The sequence below is a fragment of the Channa argus genome, unplaced genomic scaffold (genome assembly GCF_033026475.1).
Source record: "Channa argus isolate prfri unplaced genomic scaffold, Channa argus male v1.0 Contig016, whole genome shotgun sequence".
Classification (NCBI taxonomy): Eukaryota; Metazoa; Chordata; class Actinopteri; order Anabantiformes; family Channidae; genus Channa; species Channa argus.
Genome location: NW_027125235.1, coordinates 305,615 through 318,663, shown reverse-complemented (window position 1 = coordinate 318,663; position 13,049 = coordinate 305,615). Strand labels below are relative to the sequence as shown.

The 13,049-nt window shown below is 55.1% G+C and overlaps 25 non-coding genes across 25 annotated transcripts; all 25 read left to right on the top strand.

The window, feature by feature from the left end:
* Positions 1 to 389: 389 nt before the first annotated feature.
* On the top strand, positions 390 to 505 carry LOC137113980 (U5 spliceosomal RNA). The gene has a single exon (XR_010913096.1). It is a non-coding gene; the product is annotated as a U5 spliceosomal RNA (small nuclear RNA).
* Positions 506 to 686: 181 nt separating this feature from the next.
* LOC137114377 (U2 spliceosomal RNA) lies at positions 687 to 877 on the top strand. Its single transcript, XR_010913479.1, has one exon. It is a non-coding gene; the product is annotated as a U2 spliceosomal RNA (small nuclear RNA).
* A 553-nt stretch (positions 878 to 1,430) lies between these two features.
* LOC137113901 (U5 spliceosomal RNA) lies at positions 1,431 to 1,546 on the top strand. Its single transcript, XR_010913020.1, has one exon. It is a non-coding gene; the product is annotated as a U5 spliceosomal RNA (small nuclear RNA).
* A 181-nt stretch (positions 1,547 to 1,727) lies between these two features.
* Positions 1,728 to 1,918, top strand: LOC137114415 (U2 spliceosomal RNA). Its single transcript, XR_010913516.1, has one exon. It is a non-coding gene; the product is annotated as a U2 spliceosomal RNA (small nuclear RNA).
* Positions 1,919 to 2,468: 550 nt separating this feature from the next.
* Positions 2,469 to 2,584, top strand: LOC137113964 (U5 spliceosomal RNA). The gene has a single exon (XR_010913081.1). It is a non-coding gene; the product is annotated as a U5 spliceosomal RNA (small nuclear RNA).
* Positions 2,585 to 2,765: 181 nt separating this feature from the next.
* Positions 2,766 to 2,956, top strand: LOC137114420 (U2 spliceosomal RNA). Its single transcript, XR_010913521.1, has one exon. It is a non-coding gene; the product is annotated as a U2 spliceosomal RNA (small nuclear RNA).
* A 550-nt stretch (positions 2,957 to 3,506) lies between these two features.
* Positions 3,507 to 3,622, top strand: LOC137113978 (U5 spliceosomal RNA). The gene has a single exon (XR_010913094.1). It is a non-coding gene; the product is annotated as a U5 spliceosomal RNA (small nuclear RNA).
* Positions 3,623 to 3,803: 181 nt separating this feature from the next.
* LOC137114096 (U2 spliceosomal RNA) lies at positions 3,804 to 3,994 on the top strand. The gene has a single exon (XR_010913209.1). It is a non-coding gene; the product is annotated as a U2 spliceosomal RNA (small nuclear RNA).
* A 551-nt stretch (positions 3,995 to 4,545) lies between these two features.
* Positions 4,546 to 4,661, top strand: LOC137113935 (U5 spliceosomal RNA). Its single transcript, XR_010913052.1, has one exon. It is a non-coding gene; the product is annotated as a U5 spliceosomal RNA (small nuclear RNA).
* A 181-nt stretch (positions 4,662 to 4,842) lies between these two features.
* Positions 4,843 to 5,033, top strand: LOC137113294 (U2 spliceosomal RNA). The gene has a single exon (XR_010912430.1). It is a non-coding gene; the product is annotated as a U2 spliceosomal RNA (small nuclear RNA).
* Positions 5,034 to 5,580: 547 nt separating this feature from the next.
* LOC137113977 (U5 spliceosomal RNA) lies at positions 5,581 to 5,696 on the top strand. The gene has a single exon (XR_010913093.1). It is a non-coding gene; the product is annotated as a U5 spliceosomal RNA (small nuclear RNA).
* Positions 5,697 to 5,877: 181 nt separating this feature from the next.
* Positions 5,878 to 6,068, top strand: LOC137114403 (U2 spliceosomal RNA). Its single transcript, XR_010913504.1, has one exon. It is a non-coding gene; the product is annotated as a U2 spliceosomal RNA (small nuclear RNA).
* Positions 6,069 to 6,621: 553 nt separating this feature from the next.
* On the top strand, positions 6,622 to 6,737 carry LOC137113900 (U5 spliceosomal RNA). Its single transcript, XR_010913019.1, has one exon. It is a non-coding gene; the product is annotated as a U5 spliceosomal RNA (small nuclear RNA).
* A 181-nt stretch (positions 6,738 to 6,918) lies between these two features.
* On the top strand, positions 6,919 to 7,109 carry LOC137114414 (U2 spliceosomal RNA). The gene has a single exon (XR_010913515.1). It is a non-coding gene; the product is annotated as a U2 spliceosomal RNA (small nuclear RNA).
* Positions 7,110 to 7,659: 550 nt separating this feature from the next.
* On the top strand, positions 7,660 to 7,775 carry LOC137113963 (U5 spliceosomal RNA). The gene has a single exon (XR_010913080.1). It is a non-coding gene; the product is annotated as a U5 spliceosomal RNA (small nuclear RNA).
* A 181-nt stretch (positions 7,776 to 7,956) lies between these two features.
* LOC137114419 (U2 spliceosomal RNA) lies at positions 7,957 to 8,147 on the top strand. The gene has a single exon (XR_010913520.1). It is a non-coding gene; the product is annotated as a U2 spliceosomal RNA (small nuclear RNA).
* Positions 8,148 to 8,697: 550 nt separating this feature from the next.
* On the top strand, positions 8,698 to 8,813 carry LOC137113976 (U5 spliceosomal RNA). Its single transcript, XR_010913092.1, has one exon. It is a non-coding gene; the product is annotated as a U5 spliceosomal RNA (small nuclear RNA).
* Positions 8,814 to 8,994: 181 nt separating this feature from the next.
* LOC137114342 (U2 spliceosomal RNA) lies at positions 8,995 to 9,185 on the top strand. The gene has a single exon (XR_010913447.1). It is a non-coding gene; the product is annotated as a U2 spliceosomal RNA (small nuclear RNA).
* A 554-nt stretch (positions 9,186 to 9,739) lies between these two features.
* Positions 9,740 to 9,855, top strand: LOC137113899 (U5 spliceosomal RNA). Its single transcript, XR_010913018.1, has one exon. It is a non-coding gene; the product is annotated as a U5 spliceosomal RNA (small nuclear RNA).
* A 181-nt stretch (positions 9,856 to 10,036) lies between these two features.
* LOC137114413 (U2 spliceosomal RNA) lies at positions 10,037 to 10,227 on the top strand. The gene has a single exon (XR_010913514.1). It is a non-coding gene; the product is annotated as a U2 spliceosomal RNA (small nuclear RNA).
* A 550-nt stretch (positions 10,228 to 10,777) lies between these two features.
* Positions 10,778 to 10,893, top strand: LOC137113962 (U5 spliceosomal RNA). The gene has a single exon (XR_010913079.1). It is a non-coding gene; the product is annotated as a U5 spliceosomal RNA (small nuclear RNA).
* Positions 10,894 to 11,074: 181 nt separating this feature from the next.
* On the top strand, positions 11,075 to 11,265 carry LOC137114095 (U2 spliceosomal RNA). The gene has a single exon (XR_010913208.1). It is a non-coding gene; the product is annotated as a U2 spliceosomal RNA (small nuclear RNA).
* A 554-nt stretch (positions 11,266 to 11,819) lies between these two features.
* On the top strand, positions 11,820 to 11,935 carry LOC137113934 (U5 spliceosomal RNA). Its single transcript, XR_010913051.1, has one exon. It is a non-coding gene; the product is annotated as a U5 spliceosomal RNA (small nuclear RNA).
* A 181-nt stretch (positions 11,936 to 12,116) lies between these two features.
* Positions 12,117 to 12,307, top strand: LOC137114340 (U2 spliceosomal RNA). The gene has a single exon (XR_010913445.1). It is a non-coding gene; the product is annotated as a U2 spliceosomal RNA (small nuclear RNA).
* Positions 12,308 to 12,848: 541 nt separating this feature from the next.
* On the top strand, positions 12,849 to 12,964 carry LOC137113897 (U5 spliceosomal RNA). The gene has a single exon (XR_010913016.1). It is a non-coding gene; the product is annotated as a U5 spliceosomal RNA (small nuclear RNA).
* Positions 12,965 to 13,049: the final 85 nt, after the last annotated feature.

Genomic DNA, 13,049 nt, shown 5'->3' with positions numbered 1-13,049 from the left:
ATGACAACTGCCCGAAAAGTGCAGCAAGGTGTAGCAAGGTGTAGCAACAACAGGGCCCCCGTGCGCGTTCTGCATTTCCCCCTGCAGGCATAGGGGGCAACGTTTCCATCCCGCCACAGGGCCCGTTTACCGCTCCCCGCGTTGCCCGTCTCCTTTTCTCGCTCCTCGCTCAAGATCTGCAAGCAGCTGAGCGTTTGCTAGCCAGCCTGGAAAAGGCAGGATCTTAGTCTGTCCGCAATCTGATTGGCTTGACCAAAGGGCCGGGGCGGCCTCAGTGAAATGGGAGCTGCCTGGGAATTGGAACGCCTCGCAAGCCGAGAAGGGGGTTCCGCGAAGGTGGTGAGTGGTGCGACGAGGGACTTCGGCCCCACACGAAGGCAGGAGCGTCCTTATTCTGGTTTCTCTTCATCACGCACAAGTCTTTCGCCTTTTACTAAACACTTCCGTGGAGAGGAATACCAATGAGTTAAATTCCATTTTTGGCAGGCTTTGCCTTCTGGCAGAGCCCTGTGAGTTTGTCAAACGTCAAAGCAGCTGTGTCCGTGGAGAGGTCGGCCTGTGCAAAGAGAGCACGGCCGTGGGTGGGTGCTCAGCAGCGGCCAGTGTTACGTGCAGTTAACAATACTGCACCGCGACACTTGAGAAGTGTCAGAGGAGGTTGGCTCAGGCAGCAAAGAGTGGGGGTCATCGCTTCTCGGCCTTTTGGCTAAGATCAAGTGTAGTATCTGTTCTTATCAGTTTAATATCTGATATGTCCTCTACACGGGGACAACTTATTAAACGGATTTTTAGAACCGGGAGCTGAAAAAGGGGCTTGCTCCGTTCACTCCATGCATCGACCTGGACTTGCAGTGCCGCTGGGAACGGTGCAGCCTTCTCTCCACCTGTGGACAAAAAAAAAAAAAACTTGCTCAGCTTTTCAGGGCGTGAGCCAAATGGGACGGCCGCCGGGGGTCACGCTAAGTACCCCTGCCGACTTAGTGGCGGCTTCTCGGTAGGCTCCTTTGGTTTTTGTCTTCTTGCAATTACGCTTTGTCAGCCATGACAACTGGCCGAAAAGTGCAGCGCGCCACAGCAAGGTGTAGCAACAACAGGGCCCCCGTGCGCGTTCTGCATTTCCCCCTGCAGGCATAGGGGGCAACGTTTCCATCCCGCCACAGGGCCCGTTTACCGCTCCCCGCGTTGCCCGTCTCCTTTTCTCGCTCCTCGCTCAAGATCTGCAAGCAGCTGAGCGTTTGCTAGCCCGCCTGGAAAAGGCAGGATCTTAGTCTGTCCGCAATCTGATTGGCTTGGCCAAAGGGCCGGGGCGGCCTCAGGGAAATGGGAGCTGCCTGGGAATTGGAACGCCTCGCAAGCCGAGAAGGGGGTTCCGCGAAGGTGGTGAGTGGTGCGACGAGGGACTTCGGCCCCACACGAAGGCAGGAGCGTCCTTACTCTGGTTTCTCTTCATCACGCATTAGTCTTTCGCCTTTTACTAAAGACTTCCGTGGAGAGGAATACCGATGAGTTAAATTCCATTTTTGGCAGGCTTTGCCTTCTGGCAGAGCCCTGTGAGTTTGTCAAACGTCAAAGCAGCTGTGTCCGTGGAGAGGTCGGCCTGTGCAAAGAGAGCACGGCCGTGGGTGGGTGCTCAGCAGCGGCCAGTGTTACGTCCAGTTAACAATACTGCACCGCGACACTTGAGAAGTGTCAGAGGAGGTTGGCTCAGGCAGCAAAGAGTTGGGGTCAACGCTTCTCGGCCTTTTGGCTAAGATCAAGTGTAGTATCTGTTCTTATCAGTTTAATATCTGATATGTCCTCTACACGGGGACAACTTATTAAACGGATTTTTAGAACCGGGAGATGAAAAAGGGGCTTGCTCCGTTCACTCTACGCATCGACCTGGCCTTGCAGTGCCGCTGGGAACGGTGCAGCCTTCTCTCCACCTGTGGACAAAAAAAAAAACTTGCTCAGCTTTTCAGGGCGTGAGCCAAATGGGACGGCCGCCGGGGGTCACGCTAAGTACCCCTGCCGACTTAGTGGCGGCTTCTCGGTAGGCTCCTTTGGTTTTTGTCTTCTTGCAATTACGCTTTGTCAGCCATGACAACTGGCCGAAAAGTGCAGCGCGCCACAGCAAGGTGTAGCAACAACAGGGCCCCCGTGCGCGTTCTGCATTTCCCCCTGCAGGCATAGGGGGCAACGTTTCCATCCCGCCACAGGGCCCGTTTACCGCTCCCCGCGTTGCCCGTCTCCTTTTCTCGCTCCTCGCTCAAGATCTGCAAGCAGCTGAGCGTTTGCTAGCCCGCCTGGAAAAGGCAGGATCTTAGTCTGTCCGCAATCTGATTGGCTTGGCCAAAGGGCCGGGGCGGCCTCAGGGAAATGGGAGCTGCCTGGGAATTAGAACGCCTCGCAAGCCGAGAAGGGGGTTCCGCGAAAGTGGTGAGTGGTGCGACGAGGGACTTCGGCCCCACACGAAGGCAGGAGCGTCCTTACTCTGGTTTCTCTTCATCACGCACAAGTCTTTTGCCTTTTACTAAACACTTCCGTGGAGAGGAATACCAATGAGTTAAATTCCATTTTTGGCAGGCTTTGCCTTCTGGCAGAGCCCTGTGAGTTTGTCAAACGTCAAAGCAGCTGTGTCCGTGGAGAGGTCGGCCTGTGCAAAGAGAGCACGGCCGTGGGTGGGTGCTCAGCAGCGGCCAGTGTTACGTCCAGTTAACAATACTGCACCGCGACACTTGAGAAGTGTTAGAGGAGGTTGGCTCAGGCAGCAAAGAGTTGGGGTCAACGCTTCTCGGCCTTTTGGCTAAGATCAAGTGTAGTATCTGTTCTTATCAGTTTAATATCTGATATGTCCTCTACACGGGGACAACTTATTAAACGGATTTTTAGAACTGGGAGGTGAAAAAGGGGCTTGCTCCGTTCACTCTACGCATCGACCTGGCCTTGCAGTGCCGCTGGGAACGGTGCAGCCTTCTCTCCACCTGTGGACAAAAAAAAAAACTTGCTCAGCTTTTCAGGGCGTGAGCCAAATGGGACGGCCGCCGGGGGTCACGCTAAGTACCCCTGCCGACTTAGTGGCGGCTTCTCGGTAGGCTCCTTTAGTTTTTGTCTTCTTGCAATTACGCTTTGTCAGCCATGACAACTGGCCGAAAAGTGCAGCGCGCCACAGCAAGGTGTAGCAACAACAGGGCCCCCGTGCGCGTTCTGCATTTCCCCCTGCAGGCATAGGGGGCAACGTTTCCATCCCGCCACAGGGCCCGTTTACCGCTCCCCGCGTTGCCCGTCTCCTTTTCTCGCTCCTCGCTCAAGATCTGCAAGCAGCTGAGCGTTTGCTAGCCCGCCTGGAAAAGGCAGGATCTTAGTCTGTCCGCAATCTGATTGGCTTGGCCAAAGGGCCGGGGCGGCCTCAGTGAAATGGGAGCTGCCTGGGAATTGGAACGCCTCGCAAGCCGAGAAGGGGGTTCCGCGAAGGTGGTGAGTGGTGCGACGAGGGACTTCGGCCCCACACGAAGGCAGGAGCGTCCTTATTCTGGTTTCTCTTCATCACGCACAAGTCTTTCGCCTTTTACTAAACACTTCCGTGGAGAGGAATACCAATGAGTTAAATTCCATTTTTGGCAGGCTTTGCCTTCTGGCAGAGCCCTGTGAGTTTGTCAAACATCAAAGCAGCTGTGTCCGTGGAGAGGTCGGCCTGTGCAAAGAGAGCACGGCCGTGGGTGGGTGCTCAGCAGCGGCCAGTGTTACGTGCAGTTAACAATACTGCACCGCGACACTTGAGAAGTGTCAGAGGAGGTTGGCTCAGGCAGCAAAGAGTGGGGGTCATCGCTTCTCGGCCTTTTGGCTAAGATCAAGTGTAGTATCTGTTCTTATCAGTTTAATATCTGATATGTCCTCTACACGGGGACAACTTATTAAACGGATTTTTAGAACCGGGAGCTGAAAAAGGGGCTTGCTCCGTTCACTCCACGCATCGACCTGGCCTTGCAGTGCCGCTGGGAACGGTGCAGCCTTCTCTCCACCTGTGGACAAAAAAAAAAAACTTGCTCAGCTTTTCAGGGCGTGAGCCAAATGGGACGGCCGCCGGGGGTCACGCTAAGTACCCCTGCCGACTTAGTGGCGGCTTCTCGGTAGGCTCCTTTAGTTTTTGTCTTCTTGCAATTACGCTTTGTCAGCCATGACAACTGGCCGAAAAGTGCAGCGCGCCACAGCAAGGTGTAGCAACAACAGGGCCCCCGTGCGCGTTCTGCATTTCCCCCTGCAGGCATAGGGGGCAACGTTTCCATCCCGCCACAGGGCCCGTTTACCGCTCCCCGCGTTGCCCGTCTCCTTTTCTCGCTCCTCGCTCAAGATCTGCAAGCAGCTGAGCGTTTGCTAGCCCGCCTGGAAAAGGCAGGATCTTAGTCTGTCCACAATCTGATTGGCTCGGCCAAAGGGCCGGGGCGGCCTCAGGGAAATGGGAGCTGCCTGGGAATTGGAACGCCTCGCAAGCCGAGAAGGGGGTTCCGCGAAGGTGGGGAGTGGTGCGACGAGGGATTTCGGCCCCACACGAAGGCAGGAGCGTCCTTACTCTGGTTTCTCTTCATCACGCACAAGTCTTTCGCCTTTTACTAAACACTTCCGTGGAGAGGAATACCAATGAGTTAAATTCCATTTTTGGCAGGCTTTGCCTTCTGGCAGAGCCCTGTGAGTTTGTCAAACGTCAAAGAAGCTGTGTCCGTGGAGAGGTCGGCCTGTGCAAAGAGAGCACGGCCGTGGGTGGGTGCTCAGCAGCGGCCAGTGTTACGTCCAGTTAACAATACTGCACCGCGACACTTGAGAAGTGTCAGAGGAGGTTGGCTCAGGCAGCAAAGAGTGGGGGTCATCGCTTCTCGGCCTTTTGGCTAAGATCAAGTGTAGTATCTGTTCTTATCAGTTCAATATCTTATATGTCCTCTACACGGGGACAACTTATTAAACTGATTTTTAGAACTGGGAGGTGAAAAAGGGGCTTGCTCCGTTCACTCCACGCATCGACCTGGCCTTGCAGTGCCGCTAGGAACGGTGCAGCCTTCTCTCCACCTGTGGACAAAAAAAAAAAACTCAGCTTTTCAGGGCGTGAGCCAAATGGGACGGCCGCCGGGGGTCACGCTAAGTACCCCTGCCGACTGAGTGGCGGCTTCTCGGTAGGCTCCTTTGGTTTTTGTCTTCTTGCAATTACGCTTTGTCAGCCATGACAACTGCCCGAAAAGTGCAGCAAGGTGTAGCAAGGTGTAGCAACAACAGGGCCCCCGTGCGCGTTCTGCATTTCCCCCTGCAGGCATAGGGGGCAACGTTTCCATCCCGCCACAGGGCCCGTTTACCGCTCCCCGCGTTGCCCGTCTCCTTTTCTCGCTCCTCGCTCAAGATCTGCAAGCAGCTGAGCGTTTGCTAGCCAGCCTGGAAAAGGCAGGATCTTAGTCTGTCCGCAATCTGATTGGCTTGGCCAAAGGGCCGGGGCGGCCTCAGTGAAATGGGAGCTGCCTGGGAATTGGAACGCCTCGCAAGCCGAGAAGGGGGTTCCGCGAAGGTGGTGAGTGGTGCGACGAGGGACTTCGGCCCCACACGAAGGCAGGAGCGTCCTTATTCTGGTTTCTCTTCATCACGCACAAGTCTTTCGCCTTTTACTAAACACTTCCGTGGAGAGGAATACCAATGAGTTAAATTCCATTTTTGGCAGGCTTTGCCTTCTGGCAGAGCCCTGTGAGTTTGTCAAACGTCAAAGCAGCTGTGTCCGTGGAGAGGTCGGCCTGTGCAAAGAGAGCACGGCCGTGGGTGGGTGCTCAGCAGCGGCCAGTGTTACGTGCAGTTAACAATACTGCACCGCGACACTTGAGAAGTGTCAGAGGAGGTTGGCTCAGGCAGCAAAGAGTGGGGGTCATCGCTTCTCTGCCTTTTGGCTAAGATCAAGTGTAGTATCTGTTCTTATCAGTTTAATATCTGATATGTCCTCTACACGGGGACAACTTATTAAACGGATTTTTAGAACCGGGAGCTGAAAAAGGGGCTTGCTCCGTTCACTCCATGCATCGACCTGGACTTGCAGTGCCGCTGGGAACGGTGCAGCCTTCTCTCCACCTGTGGACAAAAAAAAAAAAAACTTGCTCAGCTTTTCAGGGCGTGAGCCAAATGGGACGGCCGCCGGGGGTCACGCTAAGTACCCCTGCCGACTTAGTGGCGGCTTCTCGGTAGGCTCCTTTGGTTTTTGTCTTCTTGCAATTACGCTTTGTCAGCCATGACAACTGGCCGAAAAGTGCAGCGCGCCACAGCAAGGTGTAGCAACAACAGGGCCCCCGTGCGCGTTCTGCATTTCCCCCTGCAGGCATAGGGGGCAACGTTTCCATCCCGCCACAGGGCCCGTTTACCGCTCCCCGCGTTGCCCGTCTCCTTTTCTCGCTCCTCGCTCAAGATCTGCAAGCAGCTGAGCGTTTGCTAGCCCGCCTGGAAAAGGCAGGATCTTAGTCTGTCCGCAATCTGATTGGCTTGGCCAAAGGGCCGGGGCGGCCTCAGGGAAATGGGAGCTGCCTGGGAATTGGAACGCCTCGCAAGCCGAGAAGGGGGTTCCGCGAAGGTGGTGAGTGGTGCGACGAGGGACTTCGGCCCCACACGAAGGCAGGAGCGTCCTTACTCTGGTTTCTCTTCATCACGCATTAGTCTTTCGCCTTTTACTAAAGACTTCCGTGGAGAGGAATACCGATGAGTTAAATTCCATTTTTGGCAGGCTTTGCCTTCTGGCAGAGCCCTGTGAGTTTGTCAAACGTCAAAGCAGCTGTGTCCGTGGAGAGGTCGGCCTGTGCAAAGAGAGCACGGCCGTGGGTGGGTGCTCAGCAGCGGCCAGTGTTACGTCCAGTTAACAATACTGCACCGCGACACTTGAGAAGTGTCAGAGGAGGTTGGCTCAGGCAGCAAAGAGTTGGGGTCAACGCTTCTCGGCCTTTTGGCTAAGATCAAGTGTAGTATCTGTTCTTATCAGTTTAATATCTGATATGTCCTCTACACGGGGACAACTTATTAAACGGATTTTTAGAACCGGGAGATGAAAAAGGGGCTTGCTCCGTTCACTCTACGCATCGACCTGGCCTTGCAGTGCCGCTGGGAACGGTGCAGCCTTCTCTCCACCTGTGGACAAAAAAAAAAACTTGCTCAGCTTTTCAGGGCGTGAGCCAAATGGGACGGCCGCCGGGGGTCACGCTAAGTACCCCTGCCGACTTAGTGGCGGCTTCTCGGTAGGCTCCTTTGGTTTTTGTCTTCTTGCAATTACGCTTTGTCAGCCATGACAACTGGCCGAAAAGTGCAGCGCGCCACAGCAAGGTGTAGCAACAACAGGGCCCCCGTGCGCGTTCTGCATTTCCCCCTGCAGGCATAGGGGGCAACGTTTCCATCCCGCCACAGGGCCCGTTTACCGCTCCCCGCGTTGCCCGTCTCCTTTTCTCGCTCCTCGCTCAAGATCTGCAAGCAGCTGAGCGTTTGCTAGCCCGCCTGGAAAAGGCAGGATCTTAGTCTGTCCGCAATCTGATTGGCTTGGCCAAAGGGCCGGGGCGGCCTCAGGGAAATGGGAGCTGCCTGGGAATTAGAACGCCTCGCAAGCCGAGAAGGGGGTTCCGCGAAAGTGGTGAGTGGTGCGACGAGGGACTTCGGCCCCACACGAAGGCAGGAGCGTCCTTACTCTGGTTTCTCTTCATCACGCACAAGTCTTTTGCCTTTTACTAAACACTTCCGTGGAGAGGAATACCAATGAGTTAAATTCCATTTTTGGCAGGCTTTGCCTTCTGGCAGAGCCCTGTGAGTTTGTCAAACGTCAAAGCAGCTGTGTCCGTGGAGAGGTCGGCCTGTGCAAAGAGAGCACGGCCGTGGGTGGGTGCTCAGCAGCGGCCAGTGTTACGTCCAGTTAACAATACTGCACCGCGACACTTGAGAAGTGTTAGAGGAGGTTGGCTCAGGCAGCAAAGAGTTGGGGTCAACGCTTCTCGGCCTTTTGGCTAAGATCAAGTGTAGTATCTGTTCTTATCAGTTTAATATCTGATATGTCCTCTACACGGGGACAACTTATTAAACGGATTTTTAGAACTGGGAGGTGAAAAAGGGGCTTGCTCCGTTCACTCTACGCATCGACCTGGCCTTGCAGTGCCGCTGGGAACGGTGCAGCCTTCTCTCCACCTGTGGACAAAAAAAAAAACTTGCTCAGCTTTTCAGGGCGTGAGCCAAATGGGACGGCCGCCGGGGGTCACGCTAAGTACCCCTGCCGACTTAGTGGCGGCTTCTCGGTAGGCTCCTTTAGTTTTTGTCTTCTTGCAATTACGCTTTGTCAGCCATGACAACTGGCCGAAAAGTGCAGCGCGCCACAGCAAGGTGTAGCAACAACAGGGCCCCCGTGCGCGTTCTGCATTTCCCCCTGCAGGCATAGGGGGCAACGTTTCCATCCCGCCACAGGGCCCGTTTACCGCTCCCCGCGTTGCCCGTCTCCTTTTCTCGCTCCTCGCTCAAGATCTGCAAGCAGCTGAGCGTTTGCTAGCCCGCCTGGAAAAGGCAGGATCTTAGTCTGTCCGCAATCTGATTGGCTTGGCCAAAGGGCCGGGGCGGCCTCAGTGAAATGGGAGCTGCCTGGGAATTGGAACGCCTCGCAAGCCGAGAAGGGGGTTCCGCGAAGGTGGTGAGTGGTGCGACGAGGGACTTCGGCCCCACACGAAGGCAGGAGCGTCCTTATTCTGGTTTCTCTTCATCACGCACAAGTCTTTCGCCTTTTACTAAACACTTCCGTGGAGAGGAATACCAATGAGTTAAATTCCATTTTTGGCAGGCTTTGCCTTCTGGCAGAGCCCTGTGAGTTTGTCAAACATCAAAGCAGCTGTGTCCGTGGAGAGGTCGGCCTGTGCAAAGAGAGCACGGCCGTGGGTGGGTGCTCAGCAGCGGCCAGTGTTACGTGCAGTTAACAATACTGCACCGCGACACTTGAGAAGTGTCAGAGGAGGTTGGCTCAGGCAGCAAAGAGTGGGGGTCATCGCTTCTCGGCCTTTTGGCTAAGATCAAGTGTAGTATCTGTTCTTATCAGTTTAATATCTGATATGTCCTCTACACGGGGACAACTTATTAAACGGATTTTTAGAACCGGGAGCTGAAAAAGGGGCTTGCTCCGTTCACTCCACGCATCGACCTGGACTTGCAGTGCCGCTGGGAACGGTGCAGCCTTCTCTCCACCTGTGGACAAAAAAAAAAAAAAACTTGCTCAGCTTTTCAGGGCGTGAGCCAAATGGGACGGCCGCCGGGGGTCACGCTAAGTACCCCTGCCGACTTAGTGGCGGCTTCTCGGTAGGCTCCTTTGGTTTTTGTCTTCTTGCAATTACGCTTTGTCAGCCATGACAACTGGCCGAAAAGTGCAGCGCGCCACAGCAAGGTGTAGCAACAACAGGGCCCCCGTGCGCGTTCTGCATTTCCCCCTGCAGGCATAGGGGGCAACGTTTCCATCCCGCCACAGGGCCCGTTTACCGCTCCCCGCGTTGCCCGTCTCCTTTTCTCGCTCCTCGCTCAAGATCTGCAAGCAGCTGAGCGTTTGCTAGCCCGCCTGGAAAAGGCAGGATCTTAGTCTGTCCGCAATCTGATTGGCTTGGCCAAAGGGCCGGGGCGGCCTCAGGGAAATGGGAGCTGCCTGGGAATTGGAACGCCTCGCAAGCCGAGAAGGGGGTTCCGCGAAGGTGGTGAGTGGTGCGACGAGGGACTTCGGCCCCACACGAAGGCAGGAGCGTCCTTACTCTGGTTTCTCTTCATCACGCATTAGTCTTTCGCCTTTTACTAAAGACTTCCGTGGAGAGGAATACCGATGAGTTAAATTCCATTTTTGGCAGGCTTTGCCTTCTGGCAGAGCCCTGTGAGTTTGTCAAACGTCAAAGCAGCTGTGTCCGTGGAGAGGTCGGCCTGTGCAAAGAGAGCACGGCCGTGGGTGGGTGCTCAGCAGCGGCCAGTGTTACGTCCAGTTAACAATACTGCACCGCGACACTTGAGAAGTGTCAGAGGAGGTTGGCTCAGGCAGCAAAGAGTTGGGGTCAACGCTTCTCGGCCTTTTGGCTAAGATCAAGTGTAGTATCTGTTCTTATCAGTTTAATATCTGATATGTCCTCTACACGGGGACAACTTATTAAACGGATTTTTAGAACCGGGAGATGAAAAAGGGGCTTGCTCCGTTCACTCTACGCATCGACCTGGCCTTGCAGTGCCGCTGGGAACGGTGCAGCCTTCTCTCCACCTGTGGACAAAAAAAAAAACTTGCTCAGCTTTTCAGGGCGTGAGCCAAATGGGACGGCCGCCGGGGGTCACGCTAAGTACCCCTGCCGACTTAGTGGCGGCTTCTCGGTAGGCTCCTTTGGTTTTTGTCTTCTTGCAATTACGCTTTGTCAGCCATGACAACTGGCCGAAAAGTGCAGCGCGCCACAGCAAGGTGTAGCAACAACAGGGCCCCCGTGCGCGTTCTGCATTTCCCCCTGCAGGCATAGGGGGCAACGTTTCCATCCCGCCACAGGGCCCGTTTACCGCTCCCCGCGTTGCCCGTCTCCTTTTCTCGCTCCTCGCTCAAGATCTGCAAGCAGCTGAGCGTTTGCTAGCCCGCCTGGAAAAGGCAGGATCTTAGTCTGTCCGCAATCTGATTGGCTTGGCCAAAGGGCCGGGGCGGCCTCAGGGAAATGGGAGCTGCCTGGGAATTGGAACGCCTCGCAAGCCGAGAAGGGGGTTCCGCGAAAGTGGTGAGTGGTGCGACGAGGGACTTCGGCCCCACACGAAGGCAGGAGCGTCCTTACTCTGGTTTCTCTTCATCACGCACAAGTCTTTTGCCTTTTACTAAACACTTCCGTGGAGAGGAATACCAATGAGTTAAATTCCATTTTTGGCAGGCTTTGCCTTCTGGCAGAGCCCTGTGAGTTTGTCAAACGTCAAAGCAGCTGTGTCCGTGGAGAGGTCGGCCTGTGCAAAGAGAGCACGGCCGTGGGTGGGTGCTCAGCAGCGGCCAGTGTTACGTCCAGTTAACAATACTGCACCGCGACACTTGAGAAGTGTCAGAGGAGGTTGGCTCAGGCAGCAAAGAGTGGGGGTCATCGCTTCTCGGCCTTTTGGCTAAGATCAAGTGTAGTATCTGTTCTTATCAGTTTAATATCTGATATGTCCTCTACACGGGGACAACTTATTAAACGGATTTTTAGAACCGGGAGCTGAAAAAGGGGCTTGCTCCGTTCACTCCACGCATCGACCTGGCCTTGCAGTGCCGCTGGGAACGGTGCAGCCTTCTCTCCACCTGTGGACAAAAAAAAAAAAAAACTTGCTCAGCTTTTCAGGGTGTGAGCCAAATGGGACGGCCGCCGGGGGTCACGCTAAGTACCCCTGCCGACTTAGTGGCGGCTTCTCGGTAGGCTCCTTTGGTTTTTGTCTTCTTGCAATTACGCTTTGTCAGCCATGACAACTGGCCGAAAAGTGCAGCGCGCCACAGCAAGGTGTAGCAACAACACGGCCCCCGTGCGCGTTCTGCATTTCCCCCTGCAGGCATAGGGGGCAACGTTTCCATCCCGCCACAGGGCCCGTTTACCGCTCCCCGCGTTGCCCGTCTCCTTTTCTCGCTCCTCGCTCAAGATCTGCAAGCAGCTGAGCGTTTGCTAGCCCGCCTGGAAAAGGCAGGATCTTAGTCTGTCCGCAATCTGATTGGCTTGGCCAAAGGGCCGGGGCGGCCTCAGGGAAATGGGAGCTGCCTGGGAATTGGAACGCCTCGCAAGCCGAGAAGGGGGTTCCGCGAAAGTGGTGAGTGGTGCGACGAGGGACTTCGGCCCCACACGAAGGCAGGAGCGTCCTTACTCTGGTTTCTCTTCATCACGCACAAGTCTTTCGCCTTTTACTAAACACTTCCGTGGAGAGGAATACCAATGAGTTAAATTCCATTTTTGGCAGGCTTTGCCTTCTGGCAGAGCCCTGTGAGTTTGTCAAACGTCAAAGCAGCTGTGTCCGTGGAGAGGTCGGCCTGTGCAAAGAGAGCACGGCCGTGGGTGGGTGCTCAGCAGCGGCCAGTGTTACGTCCAGTTAACAATACTGCACCGCGACACTTGAGAAGTGTCAGAGGAGGTTGGCTCAGGCAGCAAAGAGTGGGGGTCATCGCTTCTCGGCCTTTTGGCTAAGATCAAGTGTAGTATCTGTTCTTATCAGTTTAATATCTGATATGTCCTCTACACAGGGACAACTTATTAAACTGATTTTTAGAACAGGGAGGTGAAAAAGGGGCTTGCTCTGTTCACTCCACGCATCGACCTGGCCTTGCAGTGCCGCTAGGAACGGTGCAGCCTTCTCTCCACCTGTGGACAAAAAAAAAAAACTTGCTCAGCTTTTCAGGGCGTGAGCCAAATGGGACGGCCGCCGGGGGTCACGCTAAGTACCCCTGCCGACTGAGTGGCGGCTTCTCGGTAGGCTCCTTTGGTTTTTGTCTTCTTGCAATTACGCTTTGTCAGCCATGACAACTGGCCGAAAAGTGCAGCAAGGTGTAGCAACAACAGGGCCCCCGTGCGCGTTCTGCATTTCCCCCTGCAGGCATAGGGGGCAACGTTTCCATCCCGCCACAGGGCCCTTTTACCGCTCCCCGCGTTGCCCGTCTCCTTTTCTCGCTCCTCGCTCAAGATCTGCAAGCAGCTGAGCGTTTGCTAGCCCGCCTGGAAAAGGCAGGATCTTAGTCTGTCCGCAATCTGATTGGCTTGGCCAAAGGGCCGGGGCGGCCTCAGGGAAATGGGAGCTGCCTGGGAATTGGAACGCCTCGCAAGCCGAGAAGGGGGTTCCGCGAAGGTGGTGAGTGGTGCGACGAGGGACTTCGGCCCCACACGAAGGCAGGAGCGTCCTTACTCTGGTTTCTCTTCATCACGCATTAGTCTTTCGCCTTTTACTAAAGACTTCCGTGGAGAGGAATACCGATGAGTTAAATTCCATTTTTGGCAGGCTTTGCCTTCTGGCAGAGCCCTGTGAGTTTGTCAAACGTCAAAGCAGCTGTGTCCGTGGAGAGGTCGGCCTGTGCAAAGAGAGCACGGCCGTGGGTGGGTGCT